This window comes from Tenebrio molitor, chromosome 2 (genome assembly GCF_963966145.1).
Source record: "Tenebrio molitor chromosome 2, icTenMoli1.1, whole genome shotgun sequence".
Taxonomy (NCBI): domain Eukaryota; kingdom Metazoa; phylum Arthropoda; class Insecta; order Coleoptera; family Tenebrionidae; genus Tenebrio; species Tenebrio molitor.
In genome coordinates, this window is record NC_091047.1 from 2780310 (window position 1) to 2807493 (window position 27184).

The 27184-nt window shown below is 32.8% G+C and overlaps 1 long non-coding RNA gene across 12 annotated transcripts; it reads left to right on the plus strand.

The window, feature by feature from the left end:
* On the plus strand, window positions 1-25766 carry LOC138124373 (uncharacterized). Of its 12 annotated transcripts, none has more exons than XR_011157110.1 (12): window positions 3-143; window positions 814-874; window positions 933-1258; window positions 1310-1502; window positions 1580-1764; window positions 1827-1977; window positions 2077-2124; window positions 2505-2552; window positions 20295-20351; window positions 20683-20843; window positions 21561-21627; window positions 21960-22050. It is a non-coding gene; the product is annotated as an uncharacterized lncRNA (long non-coding RNA). The 12 variants fall into 12 exon arrangements; XR_011157113.1 differs by having other exon boundaries at window positions 21963-22050; XR_011157106.1 differs by lacking the exons at window positions 20295-20351; window positions 20683-20843; window positions 21561-21627; window positions 21960-22050 and adding exons at window positions 3475-5530; window positions 5750-6389; window positions 7193-7395 and having other exon boundaries at window positions 1-143.
* The last annotated feature ends 1418 nt before the right edge of the window (window positions 25767-27184 follow it).

Below are 27184 nucleotides of genomic sequence, written 5' to 3' on the forward strand. Positions count from 1 at the left end.
ATAAAGTACAATTATCAATTATTATCTTAAATACCTATCTCGAAAAAGCATAGAGGTAAAGTAGCTATAGAGACGGTATAAGTACGCGTGAAGCATCTTATACTACTACTATTACTTATAGCTGCAAGTGACACAAGAAAATGGTAAGTAATAACCTTTTAGATTGTTTTTTTTACCATAAGAATAGTAGTTTATTTGACGAGTTTGTGTGTAAATTGGGCCTTTTTTTGGCACGAGTGAGCCATTTTAAAACGCGAGTGAAACGAGCGTTTTAAAGGCCCACGAGTGCGAAAAAACCAATTTACACACGAACGAGTTGAATACAACGTTTTTTTGTTCGACGAGCCCCTTAAAGGCTCCAAATCGCTTAAAACCTTTAAAATTAGCTGACGTTTCGTTTTGAGAAGTTGTGACATTTATCAAAAAAAAGCTTTTTTTGTTCGACACTGTCAGAATTTGAGAATTTTCTCCTATGTGAACGGATTTTGACAAATTTGACAACTTGTCAAAACGAAACGTCAAGCTAATTTTAAAGATTTTTAGCGATTTGGAGCCTTTAAGGGGCTCGTCGAACAAAAAAATGTTGTATTCAACTCGTTCTTGTGTAATTTGGGCTTTTTTGGCACTCGTGGACCTTTAAAACTCGAGTGAAACGAGAGTTATAAACTGGTCCACTCATGCCAAAAAAGCCAAAATTACATGCGAACTCGTTAAATAAATAACTATTTTATAATACTCGTATTTAAAATCAACTACATAGATGAAATTTCATAATTTTAATTTTATGTTAAAAATGGAAAATAAAAATTTTAGGTGTACTCTTTCACAATTTGGGTTGCAATATTCTTAGCTACAGGTTTGGCTGAAAAAAATGGTATGGGAAATTTTTTTTTGGTAATGAGTAGTTTTCATTTAACGAATTTATATTTTAGAGAGTCAGTTACTGTTTATTGGGGACGGGGAGTGGAAGCAAACACATTTTTTTAAATATGGAGCTCCACCTTTAACAACCGCCTTAAAAAACATTTTGAGTTTGAACACGCCGTACCGGTCTACACCTAAGTATGAGGTATTGAAGACAAATTTCAGTAAAGAAGAAAGTGTGTATATAATGGTGGAGAACCTAACTGACGTACTTTTCAACTTTGTTCCTGTAACACACCCCAATACTTCAAATTATACAATGGTTCCCACACAGTTACAAATACAAGCGTGTGAAAATAATAAATGTGAACAATTAAAGGAATGCGACAGAGCAGTAACTATAACATGTTGAAAACCATTCAAATTTTTATTATTATGATTTTAGGTGGTTGACGTATCTGACACAAACCTGGATGAAAATGTGATATTTCTATCATGGAAACTATCCGAAGCAGAATCTTTGATTATTTTAATGCAATATAAAAACAAATTTATCAAATGTCATCGTAAACCACATTTTCAAATAAATAAACTTGTTATGACTGGTTCTGAAAGCCAGTTATATGGAACTATCGATGGTAAGTTATGGTGGTAATGATTTTTTCGTTCTTTTGCTTTATGCAGTCTTGACACATTTCTAATATTGGTTATCCAGGTTTTTTCAAATCGACTACTAAAGAGAATAATCATATAAATCTTGATAGGAATTTTAATTTACAAGTAAATCAAAGTGTTTCTCTGCATACATTCCAGTGTTTAGATTGTAATACAATTATAACGTTGACATGCGACTCCTTGCAAAAGACCGTTAACGTATCTAACTCTCAAGGATCCAAAATGGTTAGTGTCTATACTCTATACATTTGTCCATCATTAAAATTTAAAAAAATCAATTTTAAAAGATTTTCAGTGACAATCGTATACTCAACGGATGGAAAGAAAGTTCCTTGTCGAATTGTGGTACGCAAGAACTTAGTAACTGTAATTTGACACTGCAGACATTGCTTCTTCAGTCAGTCCATCAAGTGAATAACATGTGGATTATTGTTCAAGGTAAGTCTTATCAGTCTTATTACATTTTATCTTAACTTATGTATATATTTTTTAATTATTTTTTATGACTGTTTTCATTGTATGTACTTTTTACTCCAGGTGCTGCTTTTGTAAATTTAAGAAATGAAAATGACAAAATTGATTCAGGTATTAGTTACTATCAAAAACTTGGTTCATTTAAACTATATAGTAATCACGTGATTTATGCTTGGTTTTGTTCTAAAAGGTCAAGGCTCCAGTACGTTCGTTTCAGTAAACATTTTTGGTGCCAGTGTCGTGTCAGTCATAATGAAATTATCTCGAGTTGAGATGAGGCCACGAAGTAGTTGAACAATTATTAATCAAAAGAAAGCAATTTCTAAAGCAGTCAATAAAGATTTTATCCCCATATTTCCATTAAGTGGAAGGGCTGCGTGATGCACACGTGGTTACTACATTGCTTATGTGAATCGCCTATAGGTTTCTGGCATGTTTTATTACAGTACCACAAAAATCTATTATTACTACACGTATATATTATTTTTTAGGTCAGGAATCAATATGTTTAAAACTTGAAAACGATACAACTGTTGCAGGTAATTTTCCCAATTTTGCTTTCTTTCCCTTTATTTTTAATCTGGAGAAGAGTGCACAACAATTTTAAAAATTCCAGTTTACCATAAAATTGTTTGCTCTCGGTGGAAATCTAACTGTATTGTAAGAATCATGATTTTTCATTATTCGTGACGTAGTCGTAAACGAAGAAGTCCGATTGGTTCAATTCTTTTGTTGTAGACTCGTAACAGAGAAATATGAAAAAGAAGTGTTACTTCTAATTTTTTAGTCGTAAAATATTTTTCCCTGGTGATAATTAATATTATAAGAAACACACTTTGTGTTACACTTAGTTAAGTGACAAACACTCGGCATTCGCTGTTGATTTGCGGCTCGTTGCGAAAATAGCTTTCTGTCATAAATAACAAATGCCTTTTGTCCTGTTGAACGAACCATTTTGTAGTACGGGTTATCAATTAGTTAATAAAACGCGTTTTCGTTAAAAATAGAGCATAAAAAAAACCAAAGATACTTTCGCGTATTTAGCCTTCATTTCATTTAAAATATTTACTGTTTTAGATTTTGAGCAATTTGAGCAGACCCCAACTCCAATAATTACAAGTACTCGTACATCAGATAATGTGCAGTCGCGAGCAATAAATTTTGGTCGTCAAGGTCATTCTTTGACGCAATTGAAAATGTTCCATTGTAAAACAGTCGCAAATATCATAACCTATGACATTAATTGTCATTTTTTTCTCAATTTTTTGACACTTTGTTGACGTGGGCATAATCAGTCAGGGAAATTTTTTAAATTAGTGACAATCTAACCAAATTTTGAAATGACATTGACGACCAAAATTTATTGCTCGCGACAGTACTGGCGATAAATTAATCACACGTTGATCCCTTTCCAACTGTTTTTAATACTGTAAATGATCTAATCTTATAATTGGTTTACAGGTACTAAACTCGAAATTAACACAAACAGTGCCCAATCCAGGCGCGTAGCCAGGGAAGGGCCTAGGTGGGCCTGGCCCACCCCAAAATTTGCCGGCCCACCTGTGTGCCCACGTTAAGGAAACTAAGAAAATATTTTTGAATTAAATAAATGTTAAAAAAAAAAAAAATTTAGAACAAGAAATATAAGTACCTAATCTGAAAAGTAACAATATCCTTTACATACCTAAACATTTTTGCCCATAAAAATACTTGAGTCATTAAATCAGACCTGCCCGTCCAAGCTATCGACAACGTTATCATTATCAACTGCTTAGTCGTCAAAAAACAATCATATAGGTTAATTCCCGGTTCAGCTTTCAGTTTCTTTCTTTCGTCTTTACCGTCTGGTTTTATAATTGACATTTTATTTTGTGGACTGTGGTACTGTGTTACTGATTAAAATGAGTGGTAAAAGAACAATACAAGATACAAGATTTTTTTTCGTCACCTAAGAAGCAAAAAAAAAGTGAAGAATCGTCAGAGGAACCATCAACAAGTACAAAAGTTACTGAAAATCAGCCTCCTGGCTTTGAAATACTGGTTGAAAGCGCCGAAACTGAAGTTGCCCTTGTGTCCAGTCCTCAATGTACACCAGATCTTCAACTTGAAAGTGACGTCTTATCAGACTCAGAGTCCGACCCTGGTGGAGATGATGAAAAATCTCCCGAATTTAACGAATGATTGTTGGACAAAAATAAGCAAAGTGAAAAAGAAAAGCCATCGATTCACAAACAACCTCCAGGACCAGGAGATATTTCACAAAATGTTACTGATGGACCCACGCAACCAATCTTGAAATTATTTCCGAGAACCAAATTTAATGATAAATTTAGACAATTTAATAGTTCATGGTATAAACTCTACCCTAGCTGGTTGGAATATAGTGTATTAAATGACGGTGCGTTTTGTTTTGTGTGCCGACATTTTTCAGTAAATCCTAGTCAAGTGTTTACTAGTGTTGGTTTTAAAAATTGGAAAAGAGCTTTAGAGAAAGAATCTGGATTTAAACAGCATGAAACTAGCTCCGAGCACAGAAACTGTCATCTAAAATGGATTAACTATAGTCAGGTAAAGTCAAATCCAAGAATATCTGTGGCCAGTCAGATTAATGAAGCTCATTTGGCTCTAGTAAAAGAGAATCGTGAATATTTAGGAATCGTCATTGATATTTTAATGTATACTGCCACACAAAATATTGCACAAAGGGGACATCGTGAAAATGAACAGAGTTCTAACCGGGGAAACTTTTTGGAATTATTATAACTTTTTTCGAAATACAATCCCATTATTAAAAAAAAAATAGATGAGGATCTACCCCAAAACGCAAAGTATACAAGCCCGCAAATTCAAAATGAAATTTTATATATATGTTCTAAAATGATTTTAGACCAAATAAGTGCTGAAGTTAATCAGGCTACATGCTTCGCTGTAGTGTGTGACGAAACAAAAGACATTTCCAAAACAGAACAAATTTCGGTAGTGTTACGTTATTATTTAAAAGGAACTATTTATGAACGATTTATAGGATACAAAGCCGCTAAAGATTTGAACGCTCAAGCACTGCTAACTTATCTTAAAGAACTATTAATTCGATGTAAAATAGATTTACAAAATTGTGTTGCTCAAACATATGATGGAGCAAATGTGATGAGTGGTCGCTTAAATGGGGTTCAAAAACTTTTCCGTGATGAAGTTCTAAAAGCTGTGTATGTGCATTGTTTCAATCATCGTATAAATTTAATTACTGTGGATATTTGCAAAAGCCTAGCCCACGGAAAGACATTTTTTGATCTCTTAGAAGCAGTTTACGTTTTCATATCTGGCTCTGCAGTTCATTCCAAATTTATAGAAACCCAAGTGCTTTTAAATCCCAAAAGAAAACCTATTGAATTAAAAAAAATGGAAAATTGTAAGTTATTCGTATTCGTTTCAAAACCTGTTTTTGTTACTGTTACATTACTTTAAAATATGTAATTTTGAGTTACTATGACTAGATATTTAAAAATGAATTTATTTCGTCAGTGGACCTTTACATTTATAAAAGATGGAAAATATGCGCGTGAGATCTGCGCATTGTGAGAGAACAGTTGAAGGCTACACTTACTTCCATTGGTTTAACTCGTCGAAGTTATTTTACATTTTACCTAACGGTCAACATCTTTGTTGTCTCACAGGACGCAGAATTCCTTTGCGCAGTTACGTCACTGTGCGACAAAGAGCATTCTTATTTGTAAAGGTCCGTTTCTTGCCTGTTTAAATTTTTCTCTCGTTTAACTATACTTCGTCCAGCGAGAGATTGCGAGTCTTTAAATTGTGGAATTGTAACCCAACACCGCAAAATGCACTAAAATACATTAATCAGAGCATAATTTCGGGGCAAAAATGATACTGCTAGGTACTACTTTCTCTACGTAGAATTTAGTGATTTTTACGTCAACCAATCTCTCGCTGGACAAACTATACTACCGTTTTCTTTTAAATGGTTATTGTACGTTCCGTTTTGATATTCATGACACCATATACATACACATCGTTACGTCCGTCACGTAATCAATATGTACCAGATGCACTTTTAAATACAAATTAAGTTGTCAGAAATAGAATTCAAGTTTTGCATCATTTGTTCCATTTGTCATTTTACAAAGTTAGAGTCTATTTGTAATATTGTTTATCTATGTATTATATTTCAATTATTAAATTTTGTGTACTTTTTAATGCTCACGTCTTCTCTTGCGATTCTTATAAGAAGACCTGAACATTTAAGAGTACAAGAATTCTTCTTGCTATTATATAAATATCAATATTCTTGTAGGGCAAGAAAAAAGAATCGGATAGACCGGAACAAACATCAGTGAGATACACCGTCGTGCAAAGGGGTAGGTAGCTCAGCCTTTTTTTTTCTTTCTTTTTTTTTTATAGAAGTTATACTTCGTCCAGCGAGAAATTGGGAGATTTTAAATTATAGCCTTGTAACCCAACACTGCAAAATGCACTAGAATACATTAATTACAGCATAATTTCAGGGCAAAAATGTTACTGCTTGAAGGATATATTTCAAATTTTGCGTGCACTAGGTACATACTACGTACTTTCTCTACGTAGAATTTAGTGATTTTTATGTCAACCAATCTCGCTGGACAAACTACCATTTCCATAGTCTCATAACATCAGAGAGCAACATTTTTTTGTATTACATTAGAAAAATTACATACTTGGATATTGTAGTATAGATAAAATTTGCATAATATAGAGGCTTCAAAATTTTTTATGAACAACCAGATTTTCTCATTCTTTTACAAACGGAAGTAGTCTTCTTACGGGTAGATTCACGAAACTTAGATAATTTGCAAATCGTTAACGAAACGGCAAATACAATGCTTCAACAATGTCAGTTGTCATGGTTTTGTTTTTGCAATGTCTTATCGAGCCTTATCGGGTCTCGTAAATGACCCCCTGAGTCGGTATTATGCTTTAACATTTCCTTCAACCATATAACCTCACATTGAACACCATTTTAATCGTAAATATTTGACTTTTTGCAAAACAAGGATATCTTAGATATTAAATAACATATTATTTATTACAAAAGGTGTTGAATACGTGCACCCCACATTTCAAAACATGTTGGTATTCTGCGTCTCAGCGCATTTGAAATATAACTATGTATGTATTTTTCTAGCAGAAGAAAACGAGGAAGGAGAACCCTTCATTGAAAACTCGCCAACCGGTAGCTAGTTCAGCCAGGTTTTTGTAATGGACGTTACCATTTTGATAATCCCAGTATATCAGAAACCAACATCCTTTACATTAAATTAGTAACATTATAGTACGCATAAATTCTACAAGTAATTCTTACACAAGAATAGAGAAAATTGGCACAAATCCCATGATGTTTTTAATTTTTCTCTGCTTTTCGCATATACAGGGTGTTTTCGAAGTTGAGGAGTTCCTTTTTACATGTGATAATATGCGTTGTTCTAAAGAGTTTTAGCCAAAATCACCTTAGTAAAATGTGTACGGCAATGAATACAATAAATTAATTTTTTTGAAATTTTTGAAACCGGTCCTGCTCAAATTTGCGCTGATTTGTTAGAAATTAGAATTGACAAAAAAAAATAAATAAAATGAGCATGGACGTTAATCAAAAATACTGTCACTGTTGTCATCTAATTAGTCGGAATGGCTTTATCATTACAAAAATAATGAGCTCTCAGTGTATGTTGCTAATGTATGGGCAATGTTATCACGTTATCAGAATGCAGCTGCGGCATCCATTGAGTACGCAGAGCGATTTCCAGAAAGACACGATCCTGGGCCACGTCAATTATTAATCTAGTACAGCGGAGAAATAGACAGGACCGGACTCAAAATTTTAGAAAACAATAAAAATATACAATCAATTATTTCCGATAATACAAACATTTTACTAAGAAGATTTAGGCTAAAATTCTTAAGAATAATGTATAGTACCCCATGTTACAAGGAACGCCTCAACTTCGAAAACACCCTGTATAATAAAATAAAAAAGTATCCTATTAAATGGTGAGAATTAGGAGGCGGAGTCTAGCTATAGCTACTCCACTCAACCTCCATAATAAAAAGACAAGGAAAAGTAGGCTACATATACCGGGTGATTCAGTTTGGTATTCGCGGCCCTACATCTTTTTTGTTTTAAGAAAAAAGTATAGCAACCCATATATATTTGTAAATCGCTTGTAAAACTACAATAGATGATGTTGTCAAATCTTCTCTACGATGACATATGTCAAAGTTAAGACAGTCAACTTTTTTTTTTAAATAGTACACTATACATTTCTTAGCCTATTCTTGTAAAGCTTTTTTTTCTACATTTGAATGTGTAAAAAAAGTTGACACTTACATCAGAAAAAAATCGAGAAAAATAATAAAATATGATTTAATTTATTCGAAAGTGTTATTTTCTAAAAAGAGCTAGTAAGCCAAACATTTGTAAATTCGCATTATGTTGGTTCCCTGCATGTCACTATTTACAAGACAACCACGTAGCCAAAAAATAAAATGATTTGACCTTGTTTGTTTTCAAGCCTCGGGTGCGCCTCGGCCAGAAAACTGAGACTCGGACGAAATACCAAATCCATACTGAAATTACTATGCTAAATTCGCGTTATGTTGGTTCCCTGCATCTCACTATTTTAAGAATTACATAGCCAAAAAATAAAATTATTTGACAGTGAAATACCCGATCCATCCTGAATTTACTTTATTCGAATATTAGAATTTAGACTTATTCGAATTTTACATAGTCACCTATTCAAATATTCGAATACGATTCCCAAGACTCATCATGTCATTCATGCACTATCAAAATTCAACTACATATTTTCATCGTGTATGCATTCAAAACGGTATAGTCAGGAACAAGTTAGGTTTCGAAGCCAGATGTTATATCATAGTTATTTATTTAAATATAGGTTATAACATAGCTATTTATTTAAATGTAGGTAAAGTTGACTCAAGTTGCAAAAAGCATTTTTCTCATAGTTTTGAACCAAATAAAGGCACAAAGGGGCCAGAAAATCATAGTTTGGGTTGAATACTTTCCGTATTAGTACAGTTTTAAAGTAATTTCAAATGACTAATGCCATAAAAACGCTGTTGCAAATGCAAAATGGTTTTTTGCAACTTGAGTCAACTTTACGTTAATAATTGACGCTATTAATGTCAAAATTCAATTGTCTCCATGGCTAACTAGCTCTTTTTAGAAAATAACATAAATAATAAAATAAATTAAATCATATTTTATTTTTTTTTCTCGATTTTTTCCTATTGCAAGTGTCAACTTTTTTACACATTCAAATGTAGAAAAAAAAGCTTTACAAGAATAGACTAAGGAATGTATAATGTACTATTTAAAAAAAAAAGTTGACTGTCTTAACTTTGACATATGTCATCGTAGAGAAGATTTGACAACGTCATCTATTGTAGTTTCATAAGCGATTGACAAATATATAGGGTTTGCTATACTTTTTTCTTAAAATAAAAAAGATATAGGGGCGCGAATACCAATCTGAATCACCCGGTATACATAATTAATTATACTTATCTACTAAGATATTTAAAAGACATAATATTAAGGAAGAAAAAGAAAGTGCAAGTTAAATTCAGATAACAATTAAAGGCCACGACATATGAATAATAAAATTAAACAGATGAATGTACATTACTGCTTAAGAGTTGATAAATCTAGTAAATGGGCCTTATATTTTATCTTGAATTTCTTTTGATGCAGAGATCTCAGATCTCTGGGAACATCGTTGTATAACAATATGGCGTTATAGCTAAAAGACCTCTCAAACAGGCAGATTTGCGTCTGATATTGACATTATGAACTTCAAAACGTCTTATGAAATTGCAATTTAAAACCAATAATTCGAAAAAGACGCACAGTGCTCAAATTTGAACATGAACTTTGAGTGAGTGTTTTTATTTTTATAAAATAAAATATCCTTGGATCTCTACCACGATGCAAGCTATATAAATGCAGCTTTCTCGACCGACATTAGAGATAGGTAGTGTTGTAATTTTTTTGCATTTCTTTTGTCATAATTAAACATATAAAATACCATTCGCAAATTTGATCTATCAAAATACATTACTGATTAATAGAACAGACAACGGAACGTGCTCATCACATTACGACCAACTTTGTGTAAAGTGGTCTTTCTTGTGAAAATTATTTCTTTAACCCGATTCTAGAGACGTTGGGCCGTATCACGACACCGTTATTAAAGTGGTCGTTAACTACAGTCGTGATTAAAGTAAACATAAAACGATGTATGTAGATTTATGCAATTATAACCTGCCAGAAAGAGATGAAATCGTCACCAAGGTAATTAGAGTCATGATTAAATTTAATAAGGGTGTCATGATACGACCCATTATGCCGGGGGCATAAGAAAATGTTCGGTAACATCCCCCAGCAGAATAGATGGTAAACTAGGGGGTAGCAGGTAAGGACAACTTATATTTTATTTTTGTTGCATGTTCAATCCTGGGCAAATATATTTAGTAATTTTTATTTGGAGTTTGGACTCATTAATTTCTCGACTATGGAATGATAATCAAGAAGAAACTTGTAAATTGGTTAACATGCTCCTTGACATCGTCAATGATTTGACTAAAAATGTTTAATCAATCAATCAGAGCCAAGAAACTTTGAGGTCCTACAACGATAGCGGCTTGGCCTGGATCTACGAATTTGTGAACCCTCTTCGCATTTTAAATACATATTTAAATGAATGGATAAAAAATAAAGAGAGAGAAAAACGATGTCTGTAATTAACATTTATTAAATTAACATGAAAAACAAAACAAAAATTAAAAAGGAGATTCTGATATTGGAGTATTAAAATGAGGGGAAATCCCGCACAATATGAGACGTAGGGTATGGTCACTTTAAAGCACAGCCCGCGAGACAGAGCCGTAACTGTTGTCGGATGTTTAGCTTCTTCTTCCCAAAATTCGTTTCACATTCATCGTATTTCCAAAAAACTTTAAACTTTATTTGCATATTTTATAATTCCCAAATTATTTTCGCTTGTTACGAAAAACCGTCTACACGATAGAAAATATTCCCGGTTTCTTTTTAACCGTTAATATAAAAAATGAAATTCAAATTAAAAAGTAGCTATTGAATTTATTTCGTATCTCATAGTCATATCTCTATCAAGTGATGAGTCCACATAAATCAATCAACTGCGGCTTGTCATCATCAACCAACAATTGTTCAAAAAAAATGACGAAAGAAGCAAGTTTGGAAGTGTGCCTCTCGAGATAATTACCGAAAAGACAGCAAAAAGTAAACCGTCAAACCAAAAAAAGCAAAATTTTCAGTTGGAAATAGTTAAAGACCACGACACAGCAGATCATGACATAATGATTACACTATCAGTAAATAAATAAAATTAAACTCCATTAATCCCTATTGTTAGATAACACAGGCCTGCAAAACAAAACTTTTTAATCGATGTTTTGATTTTGATAACTGATTTTGTATAACATTGGAGCCCTGATTAGAAAAATACAATTCATTTTTTTGTATCACGTCAGGTTTTTTCACAATAAACCAAAAAAAATTAAGCAAATTATTTAGGAAAATAAAATGTTTATAATAATTCTTGGTTAATAATCTAACTAATTTTTTTATTCCTTATGAGAATGGCATCTTTAACGCTTTGTGAGGAAACTTCTTTTAATTGATTGCCTGCTGTATATTTTTTTTGGGTACATCGCGCTGTAACATCCAGCAAAAGTCTACCATCATTGATACGCTCCATCTTCCTTGATATCACCTCTCCATTTGTTTTATATCTTGGTCAAGACGTTCCCCTTGTTCCTCGCTGACAGCACCAAGATTTTTAGGAAAAAGATTTAAGTGCGAAAAGAGGAAATTCACTTTCAAACTCATATTACATCCCAAGATGTGAAAATTTTTAAACATGATTCTTACAATATTTTCGTAGTCTTCATCTTTGTGATTTCCAAGCAATTTTTCTATGACGTTCTTAAATGCCGTCCAGGCATTCCTTTCAACAACATTCATAGAATTTTGAAAATCATTACCTTTGTATGTACAAAGATCTTATTTGAGGTCCTAACCGCTTTTCATTTGGCATTGGAGAGATCTGGTAACTTTGTACATTAATACTTGAAACATTGTCCATTTTTATCAAGAGGCTTTACAAATTGCTTCATCAAACAAAGTTTGATATGCATTGGTGGTACCTAATACTACTTTTTTAGGATACAACTAAATTATTTTTTATTATTGCTTCCCGGTACAAGTCTAGTTCTTAAAGGCCACTTCTTTTGAGTCCAATGCTTGTCTCGTGCCCGGCAGTCCCACTCGCAAATAAAACAAGGAAATTTAGAATATCCATATTGTTGTCCGATATTACAGTATCGAAATTTTGAAATAATTCATTCATTCTAGGTGAACATTTCAATTTTAAGAAAAAACGATTTGTGACAAAACTAGACGTGATAGCGCAAAACCAAAATCATTTTCGTAATCAGGGGGTCGAAATTGTTCAAAAACTGTCAATTTTATGCAAACATCGAAATCAGTGCAGGCTTGTGTAATCTTTCCAGATGCCACTCACCTCTAGAACTTTTTGAGAATAATTTGCTGTTTCTCTTGTCTCCTGAAATCGCGAAGAAACAGTTTCCATGGAAATGACACATCAATATCAAAAGATTCTCGGTACTTGTGGCCTTATCCTTGATTTTTCAATTGAATCGCTGATTGCAGAAAGGGTACAAGTCAGTGAACAGAAATTTTGAATGACACGAAAAAAAAATGCTTTTTTTTGGGACTTGCGTATGATAATTGATGGAACTTCAATCAAAAATCAAATACATATTGAAACACTATCTTTTTCAGCAGTATTTCAAAATATTTGTTTTACTCGCTTAAGACTTAGTGATTTTTCAAGTAATAATTACAAAATGCTAGAAAACATGACGTGTATCCTTTCTGTAATCAGCAATTCAATTATTCCTATTACTAATAATTGAAAACTGAATAATTGAAAAGACGAAAGGTCATCCTTATTGGCACCCAAGAACTGCCAAGAAGAGATGTGAGCTTGAACGCTGTAAATGATACAGTTCTTTAGAAAATATAGATTTCAAATTAACTGAAAAAAACTTTTAAAATTATCATTACAATGTATAGAAAGTACTCTGTTGCATCGGGTGTTCATTTAGAATTCTCCTCAAAGTTGGTGTTGAAGAGTCCATTGTGATTTTGTGAACCCACCACTCGTCAGTCTGTACATTTAAAACACAAACAACGCAAAAAGTGAGGTTATATTTAAACGGCAGATCTGTGATCTACTGGGTGCCCCAAAATTCGCGGAACAACTTAGCAGTACGTTGTTAAGTAGTAATTAAAATATCAGGTAAAAATGTTTAAAAAAATCAATCTTCGTTTTTGTCGAAGATATGGACCTATTCGTTACACTAAATGTGGCAACATTTAAAAACATTCTATGTATCCCAATAGTCTGCAACACGACCTGCTAGATAGTCAGAGTGTCTATAGCGGCCTGGGCGTAGATCGAAAAATCCTATTGTTCTCATGATTCTGACATTTGGGGTTGTTTTCGGGGGTTGCTGTTAGTAACTAACTGTCATGCTATCACATCTGTGACAACGTCATGTGCATCGTGACAATTTAGACATGCAGTCCACACTCCACACACATGTATCTGCATGATGCAAGCAGTCATGCGTAGTTGTCCAGTGATAAATGATACTTTACTTTAATTTAATTTAATTCAATTCTAATTACAGTTTGCATATTCTAAATTGGCAGAAGCAAGATGTTGCGCACTGGTTCGGTTGCGCGGAAGGGACAAAGTTTCGGCGCTGCGTTTTTTGAAAATATCTTGGTCAGTGGCGAGTGCAAATTCATAGAATAATAATTTGTCCCAAATTATATAATTACATTCAAAACTGTACAAAACTTAAAGTATACTTTCCACTCATTTCCACCAAGAATGGCACGGATTAATTAGGCAAAAATAATAATTGTTTTGTTATGGACCCATCTTTATCTGAAATGACCCGCTTAGGAAATAATGTACCTACTGCCAATCCAAGATTGAGATTATAATTTTAATATTATTCCAGAAGTAGGTTTACAACTAACGGAACTTTTTGTTGCTGCATTTACCGCAATATCAGTTCTAATATAATAAAAAAACCAGTTCATAAACACTAACAGCAGAATACTAAAAACCAGAAACACCAAACAGAACTAGCATCAACTAAATTAATAACATTTTTGTTATTAAAGTCACTTTTAAACTGTGAGACTCTTGACATTGCACTTTGACAACTTCACTGAATTCATTACATTTGTTTGGAAGGTTATGATTATTTAGTGACATTCCCCCCTAAAGTGGCGCCGTGGAGATCACAGGCATTAAACCTTCGCCCAGGCAGATGTATAGTGAAATATGTCAATCATCAAGACGGCGGTGGTCTGCAAATATTTCATTTTTGTTGTATCCATGGAAATGGGGGAGAAAAATCAAAGCCATGTTGCCGTACGTTATTTTAGATAAAACGGACATAAAATTACTATTTGGAAATGCTGGAAGTAATGAAGAAAATAATTGCAATCCTGATCACAATCGTTCAAAATTATTATGCCAATGGTTAGGAAAAGACAAATAATGAAAATCTTTTTTAATATTTAAAATAAATGAGATCAAAGCTGCACCTTTTGAGGTATAGAATTTTTTTTATGATTTTTCTCATTATTTTCTAACATGAGTTGACATTGCCCCATTGAGTTGTTCCGCGAATTTTGGGGCACCCAGTATAATCCGTGATTTGTTAACAATCGAGTCTTCAAGGCCAACTTTGAGGAGACATTTAAATGAACACCTGATACCAACTAAAGAGCTTTGAAAATTTATTTTTTCTATAAGTGATTCAAAAAACTGATATTCACGCACAGTTACTCTCGTGTAAAAAATAAGCGCTTTCCTTTTGCACCAAAACTCAGATATTTTTGCTCAGATCAGTTTTGTTCACTTATGTACGCGTTCCTTTTGCTTTTGGCTCAGACAAATAAAGTGAGATTTTTACTTCCCCCCTTCCCGATGCTGCACCACCTCGACAGCAGATGCAGATAACTGAGAATTAACTCACTTTGTGACATCGGTAGTGGGAGAAAAATACGGGGAAAAAGTAAAGCGAGCCATCGCGTAGTTTTGGGTTGTGTTTTGTATAAAGTGTTTGGCACAAATATAGAAATATAATTATAAAAAAATAGTAAGATATACAAGCTGCAGAGAACAAAAAATAAGTGGATCATCACTTATTTTATACCTTAGTTTTATAATCCACAGATTAGGTAAGTCCAACTAAATATGCCGCCAGAAACCAAAATTAATTGTGGAACGAAAAAACATCCATCACTTAGCGAGAAATAGAGCCATATGCAACTACAAGGAATTCGCTGCCTTACTGTTACGATATCTTTTGTTTGGCACCAGAACCACATAGTCTCCAACCTAACCAAATTTATGGCAACCTAGTAACGAATATCTCTAAATCATAGGGATTTTTTTTTACACTGTTGTAAGATTGAAACTATATTTCTGTTTTTCATTTCACACACAGTTTTCTATTAGTTACACTCACTTCACACACTTAATATAAAAAGAACTATTACCTGAAAACACAAAACATTCAGACAGAATCTTATTTTTGAAATGAAAACAAAGAAAATGCTGACTAGATTTACCATACACAATTCTTTGTTGAAGTTTCGGCAGAACCTCTTTTGATCGCGGTTATTGTAGGTAGAACTGAAGAGCTAGGCCGACCGTTTTCAAAAGTTTTCTTTTCCATTGTCGTCCCTTATCCTTTTTTTGTTGATCACGCTGTATTGTATTAATAGCACATCACATACGATCCTAGGCAATTAAAAAATGTAAAGATGTGTGGGTATCAACTAGCATTGGGACAACATAGCACATTTTAACTCAGTTAAAATATTCACTCTATCCAATCATTTTAAAAACATAACCAATCCAAACGTTTTCAAAATGGAAGTTAAGGTTTAGTTGGTCGATCCTGCACTTTACTCTTTAAAAGAGTATCTTACCGATAGATTGTGATTGTATGGACCAAATTGTAATTATATCTATGATTAATAAAGTACAATTATTATCAATTATTATCTTAAATACTTATCTCGAAAAAGCATAGAGGTAAAGGACCTATAGAGACGGTATAAGTACCCGTGAAGCATCTTATACTACTACTATTACTTATAGCTGCAAGTGACACAAGAAAATGGTAAGTAATAACCTTTTAGATTGTTTTTTTTTTTACCATAAGAATAGTAGTTTTTAGAATCTGCGTCTCTAATAGGTCTATTGTTGTATTCAATTTGGAGTCGTTTATGGGTATCTCTTAAAGCACTCGTAGTTTAATAGATTTCTAAGAAAATTTTTATCAATATTTCAGTGTATTATTGTCATTTACACCAAAAAATTTCCAATATTAATGTTCAAACTCTACTTTTTAACATATGTTGCAGATGTAGTTGCATCTGTTACCTTGAATTACCAATTAATACAAAATTCCCTAGAATTTGAAAATTTAATTTTTTTATTTAAAAATTAAAACAAGGGTGCAAATTCTAAAAAATAACATAAAAAACTTGTTGTATAAGGGCATTGGCGCACTCGTTCCATACAAAACTCCCCTACGGGTCGTTTTCTACACCTGGAACTCGTGCGCCAAATCAACCCTTATAAAACTCGTTCTTTAATATACTATTATTTGACGAGTTTGTGTGTAAATTGGGTCTTTTTTGGCACGAGTGAGCCATTTTAAAACGCGAGTGAAACGAGCGTTTTAAAGGCCCACGAGTGCCAAAAAACCAATTTACACACGAACGAGTTGAATACAACGTTTTTTTGTTCGACGAGCCCCTTAAAGGCTCCAAATCGCTTAAAACCTTTAAAATTAGCTGACGTTTCGTTTTGACAAGCTGTGACATTTATCAAAAAAAAAGCTTTTTTTGTTCGACACTGTCAGAATTTGAGAATTTTCTCCTATGTGAACGGATTTTGACAAATTTGACAACTTGTCAAAACGAAACGTCAAGCTAATTTTAAAGATTTTTAGCCATTTGGAGCCTTTAAGGGGCTCGTCGAACAAAAAAATGTTGTATTCAACTCGTTCTTGTGTAATTTGGGCTTTTTTTGGCATTCGTGGACCTTTAAAACTCGAGTGAAACGAGAGTTTTAAGCTGGTCCATTCATGCCAAAAAAAGCCAAAATTACATGCCAACTCGTTAAATAAATAACTATTTTATAATACTCGTATTTAAAATCAACTATGTACATAGATGAAATTTCATAATTTTAATTTTATGTTAAAAATGGAAAATAAAAATTTTAGGTGTACTCTTTCACAATTTGGGTTGCAATATTCTTAGCTACAGGTTTGGCTGAAAAAAATGGTATGGGAAATTTTTTTTTGGTAATGAGTAGTTTTCATTTAACGAATTTATATTTTAGAGAGTCAGTTACTGTTTATTGGGGACGGGGAGTGGAAGCAAACACATTTTTTTAAATATGGAGCTCCACCTTTAACAACCGCCTTAAAAAACATTTTGAGTTTGAACACGCCGTACCGGTCTACACCTAAGTATGAGGTATTGAAGACAAATTTCAGTAAAGAAGAAAGTGTGTATATAATGGTGGAGAACCTAACTGACGTACTTTTCAACTTTGTTCCTGTAACACACCCCAATACTTCAAATTATACAATGGTTCCCACAAAGTTACAAATACAAGCGTGTGAAAATAATAAATGTGAACAATTAAAGGAATGCGACAGAGCAGTAACTATAACATGTTGAAAACCATTCAAATTTTTATTATTATGATTTTAGGTGGTTGACGTATCTGACACAAACCTGGATGAAAATGTGATATTTCTATCATGGAAACTATCCGAAGCAGAATCTTTGATTATTTTAATGCAATATAAAAACAAATTTATCAAATGTCATCGTAAACCACATTTTCAAATAAATAAACTTGTTATGACTGGTTCTGAAAGGCAGTTATATGGAACTATCGATGGTAAGTTATGGTGGTAATGATTTTTAATGATTTTTCGTTCTTTTGCTTTATGCAGTCTTGACACATTTCTAATATTGGTTATCCAGGTTTTTTCAAATCGACTACTAAAGAGAATAATCATATAAATCTTGATAGGAATTTTAATTTACAAGTAAATGAAAGTGTTTCTCTGCATACATTTCAGTGTTTAGATTGTAATACAATTATAACGTTGACATGCGACTCCTTGCAAAAGACCGTTAACGTATCTAACTCTCAAGGATCCAAAATGGTTAGTGTCTATACTCTATACATTTGTCCATCATTAAAATTTAAAAAAATCAATTTTAAAAGATTTTCAGTGACAATCGTATACTCAACGGATGGAAAGAAAGTTCCTTGTTGAATTGTGGTACGCAAGAACTTAGTAACTGTAATTTGACACTGCAGACATTACTTCTTCAGTCAGCCCATCAAGTGAATCACATGTGGATTATTGTTCAAGGTAAGTCTTATCAGTCTTACTACATTTTATCTTACCTTATGTATTTTTCAATTATTTTTTGAGATTGTTTTCATTGTACTTTGTATTCCAGGTGCTCCTTTTGTGAATTTAAGAAATGAAACTAACAAAATTGATTCAGGTATTAATTACCATCAAAAACTTGGTTCATTTAAACTATATAGTAATCACGTGATTTATGCTTGGCTTTGTTCTAAAAGGATCAAAGCTCCAGTACGTTCATTTCAGTAAACATTTTTGGTGCCAGTGTCGTGTCAGTCATAATGAAATTATCTCGAGTTGAGATGAGGCCACGAAGTAATTGAACAATTATTAATCAAAAGAAAGCAATTTCTAAAGCAGTCAATAAAGATTTTATCCCCATATTTCCATTAAGTGCGTGATGCACACGTGGTTACTACATAGCTTATGTGAATCGCGTATAGATTTCTGGCATGTTTTATTACAGTACCACAAAAATCTATTATTACTACACGTATATATTATTTTTTAGGTCATGAATCAATATGTTTAAAACTTGAAAACGATACAACTGTTGCAGGTAATTTTCCCAATTTTGCTTTCTTTCCGTTTATTTTTAATCAGGAGAACAATTTTAAAAATTCCAGTTTACCATAAAATTGTTTGCTCTCGGTGGAAATCTAACTGTATCGTAAGAATCATGATTTTTCATGATTCGTGACGTAGTCGTAAACGAAGAAGTCCGATTGGTTCAATTGTTTTGTTGTAGACTCGTAACAGAGAAATATGAAAAAGTAGTGTTGCTTCTAATTTTTTGTACTCATAGTCTTGAAAGCAACGCTTCCAACATCCAACGCTCGCTCCGAAACGAGTGCTTCCCGGTCGACTCGAATGTAAAAATTGCAAAAAACACTGGCCCTCTGAGGCATTCAAAAAAAAATCTGTCTTGATAATAATAAAATTTAGTTAATAAAATACAACTTCCCTGGATTTTCCTCCATTAAAAAATTACGGAAAGATTTATAATCGTTGAAAATTGTTCCTACAAAATTCACAAATTATTGCAAAAATTGAAATATCAAGTGGAGCAATTGTTTCCAATAACCAAAGATCACTGCCTACTTGGTTTTATGTTCGTTTATGTTTAATGTATTAAAACAAAAAAAATTAATTTAATTTTCGTACAAAAAATATTGTACGAACCACTTGCGTGAAGACATCTTCCGTTCATTCGCGCATTAATTAAAGGCACTCGCTCCTTCGTCGCTCGTGCTTTAAAAAATGCGCTCATGCGGGAACATCGTCTTCCCGCACTTGGTTCGTAAATAACTATTTTAGAGTTGTAAAATATAAATATAATAAAATAAGAAACACACTTTGTGCTTCGAAAAATTCTACCAAGGCACGACAGCATTATGTGTTACACTTAGTTAAGTGACAAACACTCGGCATTCGCTGTTGATTTTCGGCTTGTTGCGAAAATAGCTTTCTGTCATAAATCACAAATGCCTTTTGTCCTGTTGAACGAACCATTTTGTAATACGGGTTATCAATTAGTTTACAAAACAAGTGTTTTCGTTAAAAATAGAGCAGAAAAAAAAACAAAGATACTTTCGCGTATTTAGCCTTCATTTCATTTAAAATATTTACTGTTTTAGATTTTGAGCAATTTGAGCAGACCCCAACTCCAATAATTACAAGTACTCGTACATCAGGTAATGTACAGTCGCGAGCAATAAATTTTGGTCGTCAAGGTCATTCTTTGACGCAATTGAAAATGTTCCATTGTAAAACAGTCGCAAATATCATTCATAACCTATGACATTAATTGTCATTTTTTTCTCAATTTTTTGACACTTTGTTGACATGGGCATAATCAGTCAGGGAATTTTTTTAAATTAGTGACAATCTAACCAAATTTTGAAATGACATTGACGACCAAAATTTATTGCTCGCGACAGTACTGGCGATAAATTAATCACACGTTGATCCCTTTCCAACTGTTTTTAATACTGTAAATGATCTAATCTTATAATTGGTTTACAGGTACTAAATCCGAATTTAACACAAACAGTGCCCAATCTAATCAAATCCAATATATCAAGGACACATCGTCACGAATGGAATCTTGGTTAATAGCAATATTCATTTTAATATTCGTAACATTCGTAATGAGTGCATTTAATTTCTACAAACAATGGCAAATTGTAAGTTATTCGTATTCGTCCCAAAACCTGTTTTTGTTACTGTTACCTACATTACTTTAAAATATGTAATTTTGAGTTACTACGACTAGATATTTAAAAATGAATTTATTTCGTCAGTTTCTTGCCTGTTAAAATTTTTCTCTGGTTTAACTATACTTCGTCCAGCGAGAGATTGGGAGACTTTAAATTGTGGGATTGTAACCCAACACTACAAAATGCACTAAAATACATTAATTAGAGCATAATTTCAGGGCAAAAATGTTACTGCTAGGTACCTACTACTTTCTCTACGTAGAAGTTAGTGATTTTTATGTCAACCAATCTCTCGCTGGACAAACTGTACTACCGTTTTCTTTTAAATGGTTATTGTACGTTCCGTTTTGATATTCATGACACCATATACCGAGCGATCATTTAAAAAATAAATCGAGTTTACTTTTAATTTTTTATTTATTTTTTAATTGATCGCACCGTACACATCGTTACGTCCGTCACGTAATCAATGTGTACCAGATGCACTTTTAAATAATTAAGTTGTCAGAAATAGAATTAAAGTTTTGCATCATTTGTTCTATTTGTCATTTTACAAAGTTAGAGTCTATTTGTAATATTTGTTGATCTTATTATATTTCAATTAAATTTTGTGTACCTACTTTTTAATGCTCACGTCTTCTCACAACATTTATTGCTGTTATATAAATATGAACATTCTTGTAGGCCAACAAGAAAAAGGAATCGAATAGACTGGAACAAGAAACATTTAGATATAACAACTTGCAAGTCGGTATGTAGCTCAGTCAGATTTTTTTTTAATTGAAGTTACCATTTTCATAATCTCAACACATCAGAGAGCAACATTTTTTGTACTAAATAAGAAACATTTAAAGTTGAATATTGCAGTGTAGATAAAATTTGCATAATATCGAGGTTTCAAAAAAATTTGTAAACAACCAGGCCGTGGTTAATCGGGCATCGTATTGAGTTTTTGCAAAACAGAAATATCTTATTAATGACAAATTATTTAATATAAAATGTGTTCAATACATGCACCCCCTACTTGTTGCTACATGTTGCTATTCTGATTGCCACCACATTTGAAATATAACTATTTTTTAGCAGAAGAAAGAGGGGAAGGAGAAAATTTCCTATAAACCTTGCCAGCCAGTTTTTCATAATAAAAGTTACTAAATATTTGCATAATCTCAAATTTCCTGACGTTTTTAATTTTTTCCTCTCCTAGTTGATTCCCGTCTGCTTCGTCTTCAAAAAAAGTTAATTTAATAATATAATAATAATAATAGACGACTTTATTTCTAAGGAAAAAAAAACAAAGATAATATATGTATAACAAAATAAAAAAGTATCCTATTAAATGGTGAGAATTAGGAGGCGGAGTATATAGCTATAGCTACTCCACTCAACATCCATAATAAAAAGACAAGGAAAAGTAGACTACATACAGGGTGGTCCCGATATAACCTGCCAGAAGAAATCCAGTAATAGGTGACGATGAGTAGAACTCATACACAAAAAATGTTTCTAATAAAAGTCTTTTCGTTTTCGAGATAAAAATAATTGAAAATTTGGTCAAAATTTGCTGTACGCTAATGAGTTAATCGGTTTTAAAAAGGTAATTCTGGTTACTTGGCTGCAATTTCTTTAGCAACGGTACCTGTAACACCTATGACATTTGTCAAGTTTAATTTTAAATTTGCGAATCCTTCAAAAAGTTATGAAATTCACAAAACAAGAATACGCCGATTTGCATTTACTCTATGGCGAAATACGTGGTAATTCAAGACCGGCAACGCGACCATACGGCGAACGTTTTCTTGAAGGAGTCCTTCCGTCCCGTTGTACTTTTGTGGAGCTACATCTGCATTTATGTGAGGTTGGTTCTGACTGATTCCAATACGATGGCGTCCCCGATCCTCCATTTAACTCCTCTGGATTTTAATTTTTGGGGCCACACGAAAGATTTGGTATACGAAGTTGAAATAAATCCAAAAGGCCAACTCCAGAAACGCGTAACAGACGCCGCGAACCACATTCGTAAAAACCCAGAAATGCTGAATTCTGTTTATGAAAATTGGTACCGGCGTACTCAAATGTGCTTAAATGCCAACGGAAGGCACACAGAACATTTATTATAAAATCATTTTTCTAGTCTAGTTTACCTTTCATTAGTTAGTAGATATTCTCAGTTAGAGTTGAAAGTACGAATATGTAAAGTGTAAATAAATTTATTCAATACATTATTTTGGCTATTTAACCACAATTAAGACGATACTCTTATTACACAGTTCTTCCACAATTTTGCACACACTACCTCTACATTTATTTACACATTGAAGAACACCACTTTATTTATTACTCATTCATCTCAGTCTTCAGCTTTTGCACCTAAATAAGCTGGTGAATTAACGCACACAGTGTACAGCGTTTTTAATAAATGTCATTAATTTGATTTAGTTTGTCAAATTTGAGATTTGTCATAAACGATTCAGGTACCTATGTTGCTTAGATACTGTCATCCTTACAAACACCAACAATTAATTCCTGAGTAGGTACGTATTTTTGTCGTCAGCAGCGTCGAATGGGTATGGATAGGGGTTAATTTATCCCCATCGTTTTGGACCTAATGAAAAGGGTTTTTTTGGAGTTGTTAGATCCTTCTAATGACCCAGAATTTTTTTGGCAGCTTATATCGGGACCACCCTGTATATACATAACTATACTTATCTACTTAGATATTTAAAAGACATAATATTAAGGAAGAAAAAGAAAGTGCAAGTTAAATTCAGATAACAATTAAAGGCCAGGACATATGAATAATAAAATTAAACAGATGAATGTACATTACTGCTTAAGAGTTAATAAATCTAGTAAATGGGCCTTATATTTTGTCTTGAATTTCTTTTGATGCAGAGATCTCAGATCTCTGGGAACATCGTTGTATAACAATATGGCGTTATAGCTAAAAGACCTCTCAAACATGGTTGTCGAATGAATCGGAATTGTTAAGGCAGATTTGCGTCTGACATTGACATTAGGAACTTCAAAACGTCTTATGAAATTGCAATTTAAAACCAATAATTCGTAAGAGACACACAGTGCTCAAATTTGAACATGAACTTTGAGTGAGTGTTTTTATTTTTATAAAATAAAATATCCTTGGATCTCTACCACGATGCAAGCTTATAAATGCAGCTTTCTCGACCGGCATTAAAGATAGGTAGTGTTGTAATTTTTTTGCATTTCTTTTGTCATAATTAAACATATAAAACACCATTCGCAAATTTGATCTATCAAAATACATTACTGATTAATAGAACAGACAACGGAACGTGCTCATCACATTACGACCAACTTTGTGTAAAGTGGTCTTTCTTGTGAAAATTATTTCTTCTTATCACGACACCGTTATTAAAGTGGCCGTTAACTACAGTCGTGATTAAAGTAAACATAAAACGATGTATGTATATGCCATTCACGATGTTTTGGCATAAGGGGAGGCCATGGAAAAAGTGCATTTAAGTTGGCAGTAAAGCTGTCTGTTGAATTAGGTTATGTTTTTCAAAATTTGAGGTTATAAACTGCGTCATTGTCTAGTGCATTGTTGTCAGTTCTACTAGTTTGCAATAGAACAATACTCACACATTTTTAATCCAATTTAACAAAACAGGAAACTGATTTGAACAGACTACAGAATAGTATGGACGTAGAAGTTAGTGATTTTTATGTCAACCAATCTCTCGCTGGACAAACTGTACTACCGTTTTCTTTTAAATGGTTATTGTACGTTCCGTTTTGATATTCATGACACCATATACACATCGTTACGTCCGTCACGTTACGTAATCAATGTGTACTAGATGCACTTTTAAATAATTAAGTTGTCAGAAATAGAATTAAAGTTTTGCATCATTTGTTCTATTTGTCATTTTACAAAGTCAGAGTCTATTTGTAATATTTTTTGATCTATTATAATTCAATTAATTTTTTTGTGTACTTTTTAATGCTCACGTCTTCTCACAACATTTATTGCTATTATATAAATATGAACATTCTTGTAGGACAACAAGAAAAAGAAATCGAATAGACTGCAAGTCGGTAAATAGCTCAGTCAATTTTTTCTTTAATAGAAGTTACCATTTTCATAACCTCAACACATCAGAGAGCAACAATTTTTGTATTAAATAAAAAAACATTTAAAGTTGAATATTGCAGTATAGATAAAATTTGCATAATATCGAGGCTTCAAAAAATTTTGTAGACAAGCAAGCCGTGGTTTCTCCAAATTTTACAACCGGATGTAGTCCTTTTGGTCGGTACACACACACATAATTTCACATTGAACACCATTTTAATCGAGCATCGTATTGACTTTTTACAAAACAGAAATATCTTGTTATAGTATTGCCGTCATAACTTTTTATCTGCTCCGCCCACTAAAATTGACCAATCAGAATCAAAGCCAGATTCAATCTGTACAACTTTTCATCACATTTGCTACGTAAAAAAGTTAAGGTTAGAATTTTGCTGTCAAGTCCACAATTATTGTTTTAGGTTCTAAAAAATAAAATGTCATTAAGACAATTCGAATGTCAGAAATTTTTACTGTGTAAATCAGATCGTCTTAACAACCTGTTTGATTGGTAACTAAGAAAATGAAATGGGCGGGGCAGATAAAATGTTACGTTGTCCTTATAGTATAATGACAAATTATTTAATATAAAATGTGTTGAATACTTGCACCCTCTACTTCAAAACATGTTATTCTGCATGCCAGCACATTTGAAATATAACTATTTTTTTAGGAGAAGAAAGAAAGGAAGGAGGAGGACTCCTAGAAATGCATAATCGCAATACACGAAAAGTATTCTAAATATTAAGTATTCTAATAATGAAAATTAGCTCAAATTTCCTGACGTTTTTAATTTTTTCCTCTCCTAGTTGATTCCCGTCTGCTTCGTCTTCAAAAAAAGTCAGTTTAAAACCAATACCTAATTCGAAACAGACACAGTGCTCAAATTTGAACATGAACCTTGAATGAGTGTTTTTATTTTTATAAAATAAAATATCCTTGGATTTCTACCACGATGCTCATTCTGTGGAATAATTGCTTAATTTAACAATATTTAGTCGTATGACATGTATTGGTGGTTGCATCACAAATTCTGTTGCGCTCATTATTGCTGAGGTATCACCTGTATTTCAGTTTTTTTCCATGTTTTATCGCGTTCAACGTTCAAATATATTTAGTAATTTTTATTTAGATTCGTTAGTTTCTCGACAACCCTTGCCACGTTTCTAGGGATGACGTTCTAATGTCCAAAGGAGAAAGTTGTGAATTTGTGAATTTGCTCCCTAATCTCATCAAAGATTTGACTGGAATCGAGAAACTGTCGCATATTTCAGAAAGAAACAGTCATATCAGATTTAAACAGCTGATCCATGATCTGTAATCCGTGGTCCGTTCATAATCGACTCTTCAACGCCAACTTATAGAAAAACATTGTACTATTGCGGGCAAAAAAAGTGGGACATCAATGTCATTGTCTTGACTTTTAATGTGAAATAACCCTTATCTCATTCTAACCCTACTTCGAATTGATTGACGTTGTCATTAAGTATTGCAGGTTGTAGGGAATGATTGTAAGTAAGCACATAGTGAATATTTATTTAAAATGCAAAGTCCCAATAATCAAAATCTACCTTTATCAAAAGAAGAGGGCATTTGGAAAAGGAAAATAGGAGTATAAAATAAATTTTTAAACTGTCAGCTAGAATAGTGTCAAAAAAATGACAATAAAGCTTGAACTACATCGTATTTTTCAAAACTGACAGAAATTTGATGTCCCACTTTTTTTGCCCGCAATAGTACATGGTCCTGAGACCAAATATGAAGAACCTTGCTGACACAAGAAGGAAGACGTCGGACTAGATGCTGCCAACGACACAATCCTTAAGATATTACTCAAAAAAGACTCACTATGGCTACTTACCAACAACAAAACTTTTCTTTCAAGTTGCCTTGATCAACTTGATGCGAAAAGTTATGTAGTTATGTAAAACAAAGGTGAAATAATCAATGATTAGGTACTCTCGTGTCAAAAATGGATTACTCCCTAGAATTCGAACTTTTAGGGAAATAACGTTTTTCATGTTGTGTGTAACTAGAATTTTCAAACGTTATTTTGAATGTCTAAGGTTGGTTACTTTGAATTGAGAGATTAAATCCAAATAAATATGCCGCCAGTAACCAAAATTGATTGTGAAATGAAAAATCATCTATCACTTAGCCAGAAATTAGTCATTTGCAACTGTTACAATTAATT